The 15,221-nt window shown below is 46.3% G+C and overlaps 1 protein-coding gene across 1 annotated transcript in view; it reads right to left on the bottom strand.

Annotated features, from left to right (window-relative positions):
- Positions 1 to 15,221, bottom strand: part of LOC147106172 (uncharacterized) — a 55,650-nt gene that overhangs the window by 12,813 nt on the left and 27,616 nt on the right. The window lies entirely within an intron of this gene.

The raw sequence follows: 15,221 nt of genomic DNA, 5'->3' as shown, positions 1-15,221 counted from the left end.
GATGGGTTTCTTGAGCAGTATGTAACTAAACCGACCAGGGGGCAAGCAACCTTAGATTTGGTCCTGTGTAATGAGACAGGATTAATTAAAAATGTCCTAGTAAAGGATCCCCTTGGAATGAGTGACCATAACATAGTTGAATTCCATATTCAATTAGAGGGTGAGAAGATTGACAGCGTCGGCAGGAATCCTGAGCGGCAGATCGGGGCTATAAAAGTCCCAGAGACCAGGTAAGGCCTCACAGCATCGGCGGGAATCCTGAGCGGCAGAGCGGTGCTATAAAAGTCCCAGAGACCAGGTAAGGCCTCAGTGCGTCGGCGGGAATCATGAGCGGCAGAGCGGGGCTATAAAAGGCCCCAGAGACCAGGTAAGGCCTCAGTGCGTTGGCGGGAATCCTGAGCGGCAGAGCGGGGCTATAAAAGGCCCCAGAGACCAGGTAAGGCCTCAGTGCGTCGGCGGGAATCCCGAGCAGCAGAGCGGGGCTATAAAAGGCCCCAGAGACCAGGTAAGGCCTCAGTGCGTCGGCGGGAATCCTGAGCGGCAGCAGCGGGGCTATAAAAGTCCCAGAGACCCAGGTAAGGCCTCACAGCGTCGGCGGGTATCCTGAGCGGCAGAGCGGGGCTATAAAAGGCCCCAGAGACCAGGTAAGGCCTCAGTGCGTCGGCGGGAATCCTGAGCGGCAGAGCGGGGCTATAAAAGTCCCAGAGACCAGGTAAGGCCTCACAGCGTCGGCGGGAATCCTGAGCGGCAGAGCGGAGCTATAAAAGTCCCAGAGACCCAGGTAAGGCCTCACAGCGTCGGCGGGAATCCTGAGCGGCAGAGCGGGGCTATAAAAGTCCCAGAGATCAGGTAAGGCCTCACAGCGTCGGCGGGAATCCTGAGCGGCAGAGCGGGGCTATAAAAGTCCCAGAGACCAGGTAAGGCCTCACAGCGTCGGCGGGAATCCTGAGCGGCAGAGCGGGGCTATAAAAGTCCCAGAGACCAGGTAAGGCGTACCAGTCTCCAGTCTGGAAGGAGAGAGGTAAAAAGTAATCCAGTGTGACGTCACCAGAAAGCGGGTAAGTGATTGGTTGGTAAGTGTTTCTCCCTTTTAAGCTTAAATCTCTTTGGTTTATAGTTTCTAAGGTGTGATATTCACCATCTAGAATAGGGGCAGAGGATATTTAAGAATAAAATTAATAAATTTTAATTAATTACATAGAATGGGAGATCAGGCGATGTGTTGCTGCTGCAATATGTGGGAGCTGGTGAACACCATTGATGCTCACAGTGATCACATTTGCAGTAAGTGTTGGCTGCTCGAGGAACTCCGGCTCCGTGTTGAAGAGCTGGAGTCCGAGCTTCAAACACTGAGACACATCAGGGAGGGGGAGAGTTACCTGGACTCTGTGTATCACGGGGTAGTCACACCAATTAGATTAATTAATTCAGATGTAGTCCGTGGCCAGGGTCAGGATGGTGTGACTAGAAGTGAGGCAGGTATGGGGATCCAGGAGGTAGTGTTGGAGGAGCCGCAGCCCTTGCACTTGTCCAACAGGTTCGAGGCTCTTACTCCCTGTGGGGACAGGAGAAGGGACTGCAGGGAGGATGAGCAACCTGGCCACAGCACCGTGGAGCAGGGGGCCATTCAAGTGGGGGTCGTTAAAAGAAATGTTGTAGTGGTAGGGGATAGTATCGTTAGGGGGATAGATAGGGTTCTTTGCAGCCGAGAGCGAGAGTCCCGAAGGCTGTGTTGCCTGCCCGGTGCCAGGGTTAAGGACATCTCCTCTGGACTGGAGAGAAACTTGGAGTGGGAGGGGGAGGATCCAGTTGTCGTGGTCCATGATGGTACCAACGACATAGATAGGACAAGGAAGGAGGTTCTGCTGAGGGAGTTTGAGCAGCTAGGGGCCAAATTAAAAAGCAGAACCACATGGGTAATAATCTCTGGATTATTGCCTGAGCCACGAGCGAATTTGGCTAGGACAAATAAAATTAGAGAGTTAAATGCGTGGCTCAAAGATTGGTGTGGGAGAAATGGGTTTTGCTTCCTGGGACACTGGCACCAGTACTGGGGCAAGAGGGAGCTGTTCCATTGGGACGGGCTTCACTTGGCCAGTGCTGGGACTAGAGTCCTGGCGGATCATATAACTAGGGCTGTAGAGAGGGCTTTAAACTAACTAGTGCGGGGGAGGTTCCTAGAGAGCAAATAATAAAAATGACAATAGAGAAGGTCATAGACTTAGGTAGCAGTGGGGAAATTAAAAACCAGAGCGTGTCAGGAAGGGGCAGAAGGTATGGAGTAAAAGGTACAGTAATAAAAAGGGCAAAAGCAGGAACTAAGTGTCACAAAACATCTTTGAAAGTTCTCTATCTGAATGCACGTAGCATTCGTAACAAAATAGACGAGTTAATGGCACAAATAACTACATATGGGTATGATCTTGTGGCCATTACAGAAACATGGCTGCAGGGTGACAATGCCTGGGAATTAAACATACCAGGTTATTTAACGATCAGGAAGGACAGGCAGGAAGGAAGGGGAGGTGGGGTGGGTATGTTAATAAAGGAAGGAATCACTGTAATACAGAGAAATGATATTGGGTCAAAAGATCAGGATAATGAAACAGTTTGGGTGGAGGTAAGGAATAATAAGGGGAAAAAAACACTAGTGGGCGTAGTCTATAGGCCTCCGAACAGTGGCAACACTGTTGGACGGAGTGTCAATCAGGAAATAGTTGAGGCTTGTAATAAGGGAACATCTATAATTATGGGGGATTTTAACTATCATATTAATTGGACAAATCAAATTGGGCAGGGCTGCCTTGAGGATGAGTTCATTGAGTGTATTAGGGATGGGTTTCTTGAGCAGTATGTAACTGAACCGACCAGGGGGCAAGCAACCTTAGATCTGGTCCTGTGTAATGAAATGGGATTAATTAAAAATGTCCTAGTAAAGGATCCCCTTGGAATGGGTGACCATAACATGGTTGAATTCCATATTCAATTAGAGGGTGAGAAGGTTGGATCTCAAACAAGCGTGCTAAGCTTGAATAAAGGAGACTATGAAGGTATGAGAGCGGAATTGAGTAGAGTGGATTGGGAAAATAGATTAAAGGGTAAGACGATACATGATCAGTGGTGTACATTTAAGGAGTTATTTTACAACTTCCAAAAAAAATATATTCCACTGAGAAGAAAAGGGTATAAAAGAAAAGACAGCCATCCGTGGCTAAGTAAAGAAATTAAGGATAGTATTCGACTAAAAACAAGGGCATATAAGGTAGCCAAATCTAGTGGGAGGATAGAGGATTGGGAAAACTTTAAAAGACAGCAAAAAATAACAAAAAGATTGATTAAGAAAGGGAAGATAGATTATGAAAGTAAATTAGCAAAAAATATAAAAACAGATAGTAAGAGTTTTTATAGTTATATAAAAAGAAAAAGGGTGGCTAAAGTAAATGTTGGTCCCTTAGAGGATGAGACCGGGAAATTAATGGTGGGAAATATGGAGATGGCAAAAACACTGAATGAATATTTTACAACAGTCTTTACAGTAGAAGACACTAAGAACATCCCAACACTGGACAAACAGGGGGCTAAAGGGGGGAGGAGCTAAACACGATCAAAATTACTAAGGAAGTGCTACTCGGTAAAATAATGGGACTCAAGGCGGATAAATCACCTGGACCTGATGGCTTACATCCTAGGGTCTTGAGGGAAGTGGCGGTAGGGATTGTGGATGCATTGGTAATAATTTTCCAAAACTCCCTGGACTCGGCAAAGGTCCCGGCAGACTGGAAAACTGCTAATGTAACACCCTTATTTAAAAAGGGCAGTAGACAGAAGGCTGGAAACTATAGATCGGTTAGCCTAACATCTGTGGTAGGTAAAATTTTGGAGTCCATTATTAAGGAGACAGTAACAGGACATTTGGATAATCATAATTTAATAGGACAAAGTCAGCATGGTTTTATGAAGGGGAAGTCATGTTTGACAAATTTGCTGGAGTTCTTGAGGAAGTAACGTATAGGGTGGATAAAGGGGAACCAGTGGATGTAGTGTATTTAGACTTCCAAAAGGCATTTGACAAGGTGCCACACAAAAGATTATTCCTTAAGATAAAAAATCACGGGATTGGGGGTAATATTCTGGCATGGATAGAGGATTGGCTATCTAACAGAAGGCAGAGAGTTGGGATAAATGGTTCATTCTCAGACTGGCAATCAGTAACTAGTGGTGTTCCGCAGGGGTCAGTACTGGGTCCCCAACTCTTTACAATCTATATTAACGATTTGGAGGAGGGGACCGAGTGTAACATATCAAAGTTTGCAGATGATACTAAGATGGGAGGGAAAGTAGTGAGTGAGGAGGACATAAAAAACCTGGAAGGGGACATCGACAGGCTAAGTAAGTGGGCAGAGATTTGGCAGATGGAATACAATACTGGAAAGTGTGAGGTTATGCACTTTGGCAGGAAAAATCGTAGAGCAAGTTATTATCTTAATGGCAAGAAACTGGAAAGTACTGAAGTACAAAGGGATCTGGGGGTCCTGGTGCACGAAACTCAAAAGGTTAGTATGCAGGTGCAGCAAGTGATTAAGAAGGCCAATGGAATGTTGGCTTTCATTGCTAGGGGGATAGAATATAAAAATAGGGAGGTATTGCTTCAGTTGTACAAGGTATTGGTGAGACCGCACCTGGAATACTGCGTACAGTTTTGGTGTCCATACTTAAGAAAGGGCATACTTGCTCTCGAGTCAGTACAAAGAAGGTTCACTCAGTTAATCCCGGGGATGAGGGGATGGACATATGATGAGAGGTTGAGTAGATTGGGACTCTACTCATTGGAGTTCAGAAGAATGAGAGGCGATCTTATTGAAATATATAAGATTGTGAAGGGGTTGGATTGGGTGGATGCGGGGAAGATGTTCCCGATGATGGGTGAAACTAGAACTAGGGGGCATAGTCTTAGAATAAGGGGCTGCTCTTTCAAAACTGAGATGAGGAGGAACTACTTCACTCAGAGGGTGGTAGGTCCATGGAATATGCTGCCCCAAAAAGCTGTAGAAGCTACATCATTACATAAATTTAAAACAGAAATAGACAGTTTCCTAGAAGTAAAGGGAATTAAGGGTTACGGGGAGCGGGCAGGAATTTGGACATGAGTCTAGGTTCGGATCGGTCATGGCCCTGTGGGTAACGGAGCAGGCCCAGGGGCCGTGTAGCCTGATCCTGCTCCTATTTCGTGTGTCTAATTCTGTTAGATTCAGGAGATGGTTCTGTGATAGTGGATTGGCGGTTAGGACCAGATCAGCCATGATCTTATTGAATGGCGGAGCAGGCTCGAGGGGCCGATTGGCCTACTCCTGCTCCTATTTCTTATGTTCTTATGTTCTTATTGGATCTCAAACAAGCGTGCTGAGCTTGAATAAAGGAGACTATGAAGGTATGAGAGCGGAATTGATTTGAGTGGACTGGGAAAATAGATTAAAGGGTAAGACGGTACATGATCAGTGGTGTACATTTAAGGAGTTATTTTACAACTTCCAAAAAAAAAATATTCCACTGAGGAAAAAAGGGTGTAAAAGAAAAGATAGCCATCCGTGGCTAAGTAAAGTAATTAAGGATAGTATCCAACTAAAAACAAGGGCATATAAGGTAGCCAAATCTAGTGGGAGGATAGAAGATTGGGATGTCTTTAAAAGACAGCAAAAAATAACTAAAAGATTGATTAAGAAAGGGAAGATAGATTATGAAAGTAAATTTGCAAAAAATATAAAAACAGATAGCTAAAGTTGCTATAGTTATATAAAAAGAAAAAGGGTGGCTAAAGTAAATGTTGGTCCCTTAGAGGACGAGACCGGGAAATTAATGGTGGGAAACATGGAGATGGCAAAAACGCTGAACAAATATTTTGTATCAGTCTTTACGGTAGAGGATACTAAGAATATCCCAACACTGGACAAACATGGGGCTCTAGGGGGGGAGGAGCTAAATACGATTAAAATCACTAAGGAAATGGGACTCAAGGCGGATAAATCCCCTGGACCTGATGGCTTACATCCTAGGGTCTTGAGGGAAGTGGCGGTAGGGATTGTGGATGCTTTGGTAATAATTTTCCAAAACTCCCTGGACTCAGCAAAGGTCCCGGCAGATTGGAAAACTGCTAATGTAACACCCTTATTTAAAAAGGGCAGTAGGCAGAAGGCTGGAAACTATAGACCTGTTTGCCTAACATCTGTGGTTGGTAAAATTTTAGAGTCCATTATTATGGAGACAGTAACAGGACATTTGGATAAACATAATTTAATAGGACAAACTCAGCATGGTTTCATGAAGGGGAAGTCATGTTTGACAAATTTGCTTGAGTTCTTTGAGGAAGTAACATATAGGGTGGATAAAGGGGAACCAGTGGACATAGTGTATTTAGACTTCCAAAAGGCATTTGACAAGGTGCCACACAAAAGATTATTGCTCAAGATAAAAAATCACGGGATTGGGGGTAATATTCTGGCGTGGGTGGAGGATTGGCTCTCTAACAGAAAGCAGAGAGTTGGGATAAATGGTTCATTCTCAGACTGGCAATCAGTAACTAGTGGTGTTCCGCAGGGGTCAGTGCTGGGTCCCCAACTCTTTACAATCTATATTAACGATTTGGAGGAGGGGACCGAGTGTAACATATCAAAGTTTGCAGATGATACTAAGATGGGAGGGAAAGTAGTGAGTGAGAAGGACATAAAAAACCTGCAAGGGGACATAGACAGGCTAAGTAAGTGGGCAGAGATTTGGCAGATGGAATACAATACTGGAAAGTGTGAGGTTATGCACTTTGGCAGGAAAAATCGTAGAGCAAGTTATTATCTTAATGGCAAGAAACTGGAAAGTACTGTAGTACAAAGGGATCTGGGGGTCCTGGTGCACAAAACTCAAAAAGTTAGTATGCAGGTGCAGCAAGTGATCAAGAAGGCCAATGGAATGTTGGCTTTTATTGCTAGGGGGATAGAATATAAAAAGAGGGAGCTATTGCTGCAGTTGTACAAGGTATTGGTGAGACCGCACCTGGAATACTGCATACAGTTTTGGTGTCCATACTTAAGATAAGACATACTTGCGCTCAAGTCAGTACAAAGAAGGTTCACTCGGTTAATTCCGGGGATGAGGGGGTGGACATATGATGAGAGGTTGAGTAGATTGGGACTCTACTCATTGGAGTTCAGAAGAATGAGAGGCGATCTTATTGAAACATATAAGATTGTGAAGGGGCTTGATCGGGTGGATGCGGTGAGGCTGTTCCCAATGCTGGGTGAAACTAGAACTAGGGGGCATAATCTTAGAATAAGGGGCTGCTCCTTCAAAACTGAGATGAGGAGAAACTTCTTCACTCAGAGGGTGGTAGGTTTGTGGAATTTGCTGCCCCAGAAAGCTGTGGAAGCTACATCATTAAATAAATTAAAACATAAATAGATAATTTCCTAGAAGTAAAGGGAATTAAGGGTTACGGGGAGCGGGCAGGAAATTGGACATGAGTCTAGGTTCGGAATGTTCGTGGCCCTGTGGGTAGTGGAGCGGGCCCAGGGGCCGTGTAGCCTGGTTCTGCTCCTACTTCTTGTGTTCTAATTCTGTTAGATTTCAGGAGATGGTTTGATTCCTGTTCCTGGCTGGGGTGGAGATTGCCTTTACAGAAGCTAAGTACTGTAGAAAATATAGGGACAGAGTGATCTCCTGGACGAGTTTCGATCGCCTAGATGGGTCAGAGAGGAATTTCCCAGATTTTTTCTCCCAAATTGGCCATTGGGTTTTTAAAATCTGGTTTTTTGCCTCTCCCGGGAGATCACATGGGTTCGGGTGGGATGGAGAGTGATAGTAGATTTGAAGTTAGGATCAGATCAGCCATGATCTTATTGAATGGTGGAGCAGGCTCGAGGGGCCGATTGGCCTACTCCTGCTCCTATTTCTTATGTTCTTATGTTCTTATATTTAGAGGGGATTTGAAGAAAAACTTTTTGACCCAGAGGGTGGTTGGAATCTGGAACTCACTGCCTGAAAGGGTGGTAGAGGCAGGAACCCTCACAACATTCAAGAAGCATTTAGATGAGCACTTGAAACGCCATAGCATACAAGGCTACGGACCAAGTGCTGGAAAATGGGATTAGAATAGATAGGGCTTGATGGCCAGCGCGAACACGATGGGCTGAAGGACCTCTTTCTGTGCTATATAACTTTATGACTCTATGATACGATGATCACTCGTACCCAAGTGTTCTCCCACAGACACTTGATCGACCTGGCCCACCTCATTCCCCAGCACCAGATCCAGCAATGCCTCCTTTCTAGTTGGGCCAAGAACATACTGGTGAAGGAAATTCTCCTGAACACATTTCAGAAATTCCTCCCCGTCCTTTCCCTTTACCCTAGCATTATCCCAATCGATATTCGGGTAATTAAAGTCCCCCAATATCACCACTCTATAGCTCTTGCATACCTCTGCGATTTCCCTGCAGATTTGCTCCTCTAACTCCCTCTCACTGTAATATATATCTCGAAAGCCGTTGTTCACGATAATTTAGCTGCATTATTTTATCCCTCCACCATTTGCAGCACATTGACACTTGCACACTTCCCCAGTTACCCAAACATCTTCACTGTAGTCCTTAACCACTACCTTCTTTCATACCGTAACCTGATCTCCCTCATCCACCGTGACTCCTGCTTGCCTCTACTGTGTTCGTCCCACCCAGTTACCTGTATGCCCACCCCCATTACTGCCTACATCCTCTATCCCCCCATCCATTCCTTTCACCCCCATGCACCATACGCCATACCTCAAACTTGCTGCTTTACAAGAACTATAAACCAGTTTCCCAGCACAGAACTGGCAAAGAGGCTTTTAGGGCCTGAAATTGTGCTCCTAGTGCATTACCAGTGTAGGCGCAATTTGAATAGTTTGCATCGCTGGGGCACTGAAGGGACCTCATAATTCTTGCCTCGCTGTCCGAGAACCATTCACTAATCTGTAATATTTTTAATATCATCTCTGGGAGAGAACAGTTACAAAGATTAATCAGCATGTAAGAGGGTTCCCTTGAAAAAATACAGAAACACTACAAATTGCCAGAAATTGCACATTTTTATGATAATTTTGTCCCTTCATTATATCTCTTGTCACCATGACTATCCTTTGTGCCTAAAACTCTTTTCACTCATGACCCTAACCTCTCCCTCCTCCTTAGTGCTAGCTCAATGTCAGGAGGTTGTGATGTTTGTGGCTGGGAGTGAGGTGGCATTTGTTTCAGTGTTGCCAATGTCCTTGTAGAACCTGCTTCCACTGTTATGTCATTTGTGTGCACTAAGTCACAGACCAGAAGCTGCCTTCTGTGCTGGCATTGTATGGGGCTGCATTGATGCAGAGGCATTGTCACTGCCATGAGAAGCAGTGGCATATGCACCCACTCCTTCTAGTGCTGGGCACGGGTTCAGGTTGAACAGTCCCAATTAAGTCTTGAAAGCCCTGACCTAGGATGGTCTTTAGGTATTCTATGGAAGTAGTCAATGCTGCCACTGTGGAAGTAACAATTGCCCTTAGGGCCTCTTCTTGTGTCTGCATTGGTCTCCTGGTCTGCCATGGTCACGAGGGTGAGCCTCACACCATGCCATACCTCCTGCATTGTGTTGTAGATGGGACGTGTGGACTTCTCCAACTTTTCCACCATCTGTAGCACAAGAGAGAAAACTGTCTGCTCTGCCTGCACATGAGATCTAGGCTCCTGAATAATAGATCTTTTAAAAACTGGGCCAATGAGATCTTGGTCCTGTTGTGTATGTAATAGGTATGTTACTTTAAACCTATGGCCAGGGCAGCACTACTTTGTAGGGCGTAGTGATACCGTAGTACCACTCCTGGCCATAGGGGTATAAATAGTACTGTGGGTACTGATCTCCCCTCAGTTCCCGCCTGTTGGTATTAAGTAAAGACCTACGTTGAATCTTCCAAGCTGTCTCTTCATTATTGGATTAAGTATAGACACATACTTTATACTGGCGACGAGTAAGGTTCGAACTCACCAGTACACGGTGCAACAAAGGAACGGCAGCAGTACGGAGAGAGAAGGAGAGAGGCTTCTTACCAGCCAGCCTGCAGAGTCCAGCGTCGACCGAAGGAGGCCGCCCAGCACTCCGGGTTCGGGAGGAGCGGCAGCAACGGAGCGAGAGAGAGAGGTTTCCAGCGGAGGCTGCAGCAGCTGAGAGAAGAGGCTGAACGGGCGCTCGAGCCACGGGGCAAAAGTCCACCCAGGGCCAGGTAAACTGAAATCCTTCCCGGGGAATGGGAGCTGCAAGGGCCAGAACGGGCAGGCGATCTGGGGAACAAACGGAGCCACGAGGACTAGCAAGCCACAAGAGGGGAAGGTCTTTGTTAATAGCGGCGGTGGCAATAACGGGAGCTGCAAGGGCCAAAAATAACGAAGCTGGAGAGAGGTCGTTAGCCGCAGCAGGAGAAAAGGTGGGAAAAACGCCATCTAGTGGACAAAGGGGAAAAGTTTTTTTTCTTCTCTTCAGCAGTTTAAAATAAAAAAAATAAAAACGCCATCTAGTGGAGAAAGGCGGGAAAAGCTCTTCAGCAGTTTAAAATGTCTAAAGAAGGCTGGTTGTCAGCATTTGTTGAGGACACAGAAGAGTGGGGTGCCTATATCGAAAGGCATGAACTTTATTGCATAGTAAACAAGGTGGAAGATGACAAAAAGGTAGCAACCTTATTAAATTGTATGGGGGCAAAAACATACGGTCTGCTGAGGAATCTTCTTACTCCAAAAAAGCCAGCAGACAAAATGTATGCCCAAATTGTTGATACGTTAAAGGAACATTTAAACCCTAAGCCACCATTTATAGCGGAAAGGTACCGCTTTTACAGACGCGACCAAAGGAATGATGAGTCGCAGGCAGCCTATTTAGCTGAGCTCAGAAGGTTGTCCAAACATTGCCAGTTTGGAGCCTTTTTGGCGGACGCGATCAGAGACAGATTTGTCTGTGGCATGTTAAATGAGAGTACACAAAAACAGTTGCTAGCCAAGAAACAGCTCAGCCTAGATCAGGCGATTGAAATAGCATCGATCCACGAAGCAGCAGCACAGGGTGCTGCTCAAATGCGACCAAACACAACCTGCTATGACACCCATGAGGTGACATTTCACAAAGGTAAATGCTACCGTTGTGGCAAAACCACCCACGACCAAAGTAATTGTTGGTTTCGTGATAAAATATGCCGGCAGTGTGGAAAAAAGGGGCATATAGCGAAAGTTTGTCGGTCGGGTACGAAACCCAATAGTGGGGGCAGTCCGAGCAGTACCAAGGCAAGGACAAAAATACATAAGATGTCTGACAGTAGCTCAGACGAGTCACAGGAAGGCACAAAAGCAGAGCCTAAAGGTCTGGGATGTCTCAAGTTATATGGCGTAGACAAAACGGAGGACCACAGCACAATGTGGGTTAAAATGAAGGTAGCAGGCGTCGAAGTTAATATGGAGCTGGACACGGGTTTGGCCCTATCAGTAATTAATGAACAAGATTATAACAGGCTGTTCAAACGCATTCCCTTAAAGGATACGGAAATTAAATTAAAAACACATACGGGACAAAAAGTTTACCCGAAGGGAAAAATGCAAGTAACAGTTAAATACAACGGCAGGAAAGTGCCAGGACTTTATTTATACGTCCTACCAAACGGTGGACCACCACTTTTGGGTAGGGAATGGATAAGAAAAATCCATTTTGACTGGAAGTCGATACACGAGTTAAAAGTAGAGACCACCAAGGATGATACAACCATTACAAGCAGGCTGTCGAAAATATTGGCAAAAACGCCAGAGGTGTTCCAACAAGGGCTGGGGACCTTAAAGGACATTAGAGCAAAAATAACTATTGCTCAAGACGCAAACCCCAAGTTTTGTAAGGCCAGACCGGTGCCTTACGCCATTCGGCCAGCTGTCGAAGCAGAACTGGATGCCTTAGAGAGTGCAGGTGTCCTTACAAAGATTGAGTGGAGTGAGTGGGCCACGCCCATCATCCCAGTTATAAAGAAATCTGCAAATAACACACCGGGGGAACCAAAGAAGGTTCGCATTTGCGGGGATTTTAAGATAACTATTAACCCAGTCCTGCACACGGTACAGTATCCGCTGCCGCGGATAGAGGACATAGTCGCATCGTTAGCTGGGGGTAGACACTTTACGAAGATTGACCTTTGTCAAGCTTATTTACAGATGGAGGTGGAACAGGACTCGAAAAAGCTCCTAACGATTAACACACACAAGGGATTGTACCAGTACAATCGCCTGGTATTTGGTGTGGCGTCCGCCCCGGCAATATGGCAGAGGACCATGGAACAGGTCCTACAGGGCATTCCAGGAACGCAGTGCTACCTGGATCACACCCTGGTGACAGGACAAACGGATAACGACCACCTCGCTAACCTGGAGCGAGTACTTCTGCGGTTGCAACAATACGGACTCAGGGCGAACAAGCAGAAATGTGAGTTTTTCCAGGAACGTATCTCATACTGTGGTCACATTATAGATAAGGAAGGCCTGCATAAGTCCCCGGAAAAGATCGAGGCAGTAGTGAAGGCCCCGCCCCCTGAGAATGTATCTCAGTTACGATCATTCTTAGGCCTTATAAACTATTACCATAAGTTCCTCCCGAATTTATCGTCCATTTTACATCCACTAAATTCCTTGCTGCAAAAGGGAGTCTCCTGGAATTGGGACGAAGCGTGTGAGGCTGCTTTTAAAAAGGGTAAACAACTCATTACGTCAAAGGAAGTGCTCGCACACTTTGACCCAAAAATGCCAATGAGGTTGGCATGTGACGCCTCCCCATACGGTATAGGGGCAGTGTTGTCACACAAATTTCCCAACGGGACGGAGAGGCCAATAGCATTTGCCTCAAGGTCGTTAACTACAGCCGAAAGAAACTATGCACAAATCGACAGGGAGGCCCTCAGTCTGGTGTGGGGTGTAAAAAAATTCCACCACTACCTGCATGGGCAACGTTTCACACTACTGACGGATCATCAACCGTTGGTGTCGATATTTAATCCAACAAAAGGGGTGCCCCTGATGACGGCCCAAAGGCTACAGAGATGGTCACTGTTCTTAGGAGCACACCAGTACCTTATCGAATATAAGGGTACCAAACAGCATGGCAATGCGGATGGCCTGTCGCACCTACCCTTGCCTGCCGAGATCGAAGAGATAGTACAGGACCCCGTGGAAATATATCATACGGCTGTTATGGAACACTTGCCCATCACCAGCCAATGTATCGAGTGGGAAACACGGAACGACCCGACATTGGCAAGGGTTTACGAGTTAACCGTGAAAGGCTGGCCGGCACAGGGTGACGCATCATTGCCGGCGTTTTCGGCAAGGAAGGACCAGTTGTCCGTCTGCCGGGGCACATTGATGTGCGGAGCCAGGGTGGTGGTCCCTCAAAAATTACAACATAAAGTGTTGCAGGACTTACACGAAGGTCATCTGGGGGGTGTCAAAATGAAAAGCCTCGCCAGAGCCTACGTCTGGTGGCCCGGCATTGACAGGGACATTGAGGAAGTAGCAAAAACATGCCAAGGGTGCCAGATGGTACAGAACGTACCACCACAAGCCCCACTACATCCGTGGGAGTGGCCCTCAATGCCGTGGCAAAGGATCCACGTGGACTTCGCTGGCCCCTTCCTGGATGCGATGTTCCTTATTGTAGTGGACGCCCATTCAAAATGGCCGGAGGTCATAAAGATGTCATCAACGACAGCCGAAAAGACGGTCGCAGCCTTAAGGACCATTTTTGCCCGAAACGGGGTGCCCGAGCAAGTCTGTTCGGACAATGGGCCACAATTTGTGGCAGAAGAATTTCAAGCATTCCTAAAAAGGAATGGAGTGCGACATTATACGTCCGCACCATATCATCCGGCTACAAATGGGCTGGCAGAGCGCTTTGTACAGACTTTTAAAAAGGCCATCAAGGCGATGGGGGAGGAAAGGTTGCCACTACAACACAAGGTGGACAACTTCCTATTCGCATACCGTAATGCTGCACATACGGTGACCAACCAGGCCCCCGCCGTCATGTTCTTTAATAGAAGGTTAAGGTCTCGCCTTGAATTGCTCAGACCAAATATTCGGAGAGATGTGGAAAACCGAGTATTTTGTAGGGCTCCTGACAGACAGACACGGAGCTTCGAGGTGGGGCAGCAAGTGTTGGCCCGTGATTATCGGAATGAAAAGTGGCGGTCTGGTACGATAAAGGCCCGCCAGGGACCCTTGATGTACACAGTTGAGACAGGGGAAGGCATAATCAGACGACATGCTGATCAACTTGTGGAGTCCAGAAACCCAACTGATTCACTACCTCAAACGTCTCAGCACATTGTTACAGCGGAATCACGGCCCAGCTCGTCGTTACAGAGGTCTCAGGATTGCGAGGAGTTCAGCACTCCAGTGATCTCCACGGCACAGGATGTGCCATCAGACACCGACGAGTCCAGCGATGAAGGGGTGACGGAAGTACCGCCGCCTACACCGAGACCGACTAGAGAAAGACGTTATCCTAGTCGAGATAGGAGGCCTCCTCAGAGACTGAATCTATAACATGTTTCTGTTTATATATATATAAGTAGACAACTCTTGATGTAAATATGTTATGTATATTGTGTTACCAAATGTTATTAGCCCTAGTTATGGGGCATCTATTGATTTAATTGCACGGGTACGTTTTAATTAAAAGGGGAGGAATGTTGTGTATGTAATAGGTATGTTACTTTAAACCTATGGCCAGGGCAGCACTACTTTGTAGGGCGTAGTGATACCGTAGTACCACTCCTGGCCATAGGGGTATAAATAGTACTGTGGGTACTGATCTCCCCTCAGTTCCCGCCTGTTGGTATTAAGTAAAGACCTACGTTGAATCTTCCAAGCTGTCTCTTCATTATTGGATTAAGTATAGACACATACTTTATAGGTCCCTGTTCAGCCGAGATCAGTTATTTCTGGCCGCTCCAAAGAGAGATAGCTGTTTTCTCATAATTCTCTCTCAGCTCCTACTGCTCACTGGGGCTCTGTGATTCACCCAGTGATATCTCCAATTTCTCATCAATGCTGTTGTGCCAAGTGGGTGTGTCTGGGTTGGTGATTGAATAAGGTGAGGTGTCATGATAGGGTGAATAAAGTGGAGAAAGGGTCCCTCTGGAGGTG

Source organism: Somniosus microcephalus, chromosome 16, assembly GCF_052327205.1.
Source record: "Somniosus microcephalus isolate GS21.2 chromosome 16, FLI_Smic_1.0, whole genome shotgun sequence".
Lineage (NCBI taxonomy): Eukaryota > Metazoa > Chordata > Chondrichthyes > Squaliformes > Somniosidae > Somniosus > Somniosus microcephalus.
The sequence above is the reverse complement of the archived record's forward strand: the minus strand, read 5'-3'. Positions and strand labels throughout refer to the sequence as shown.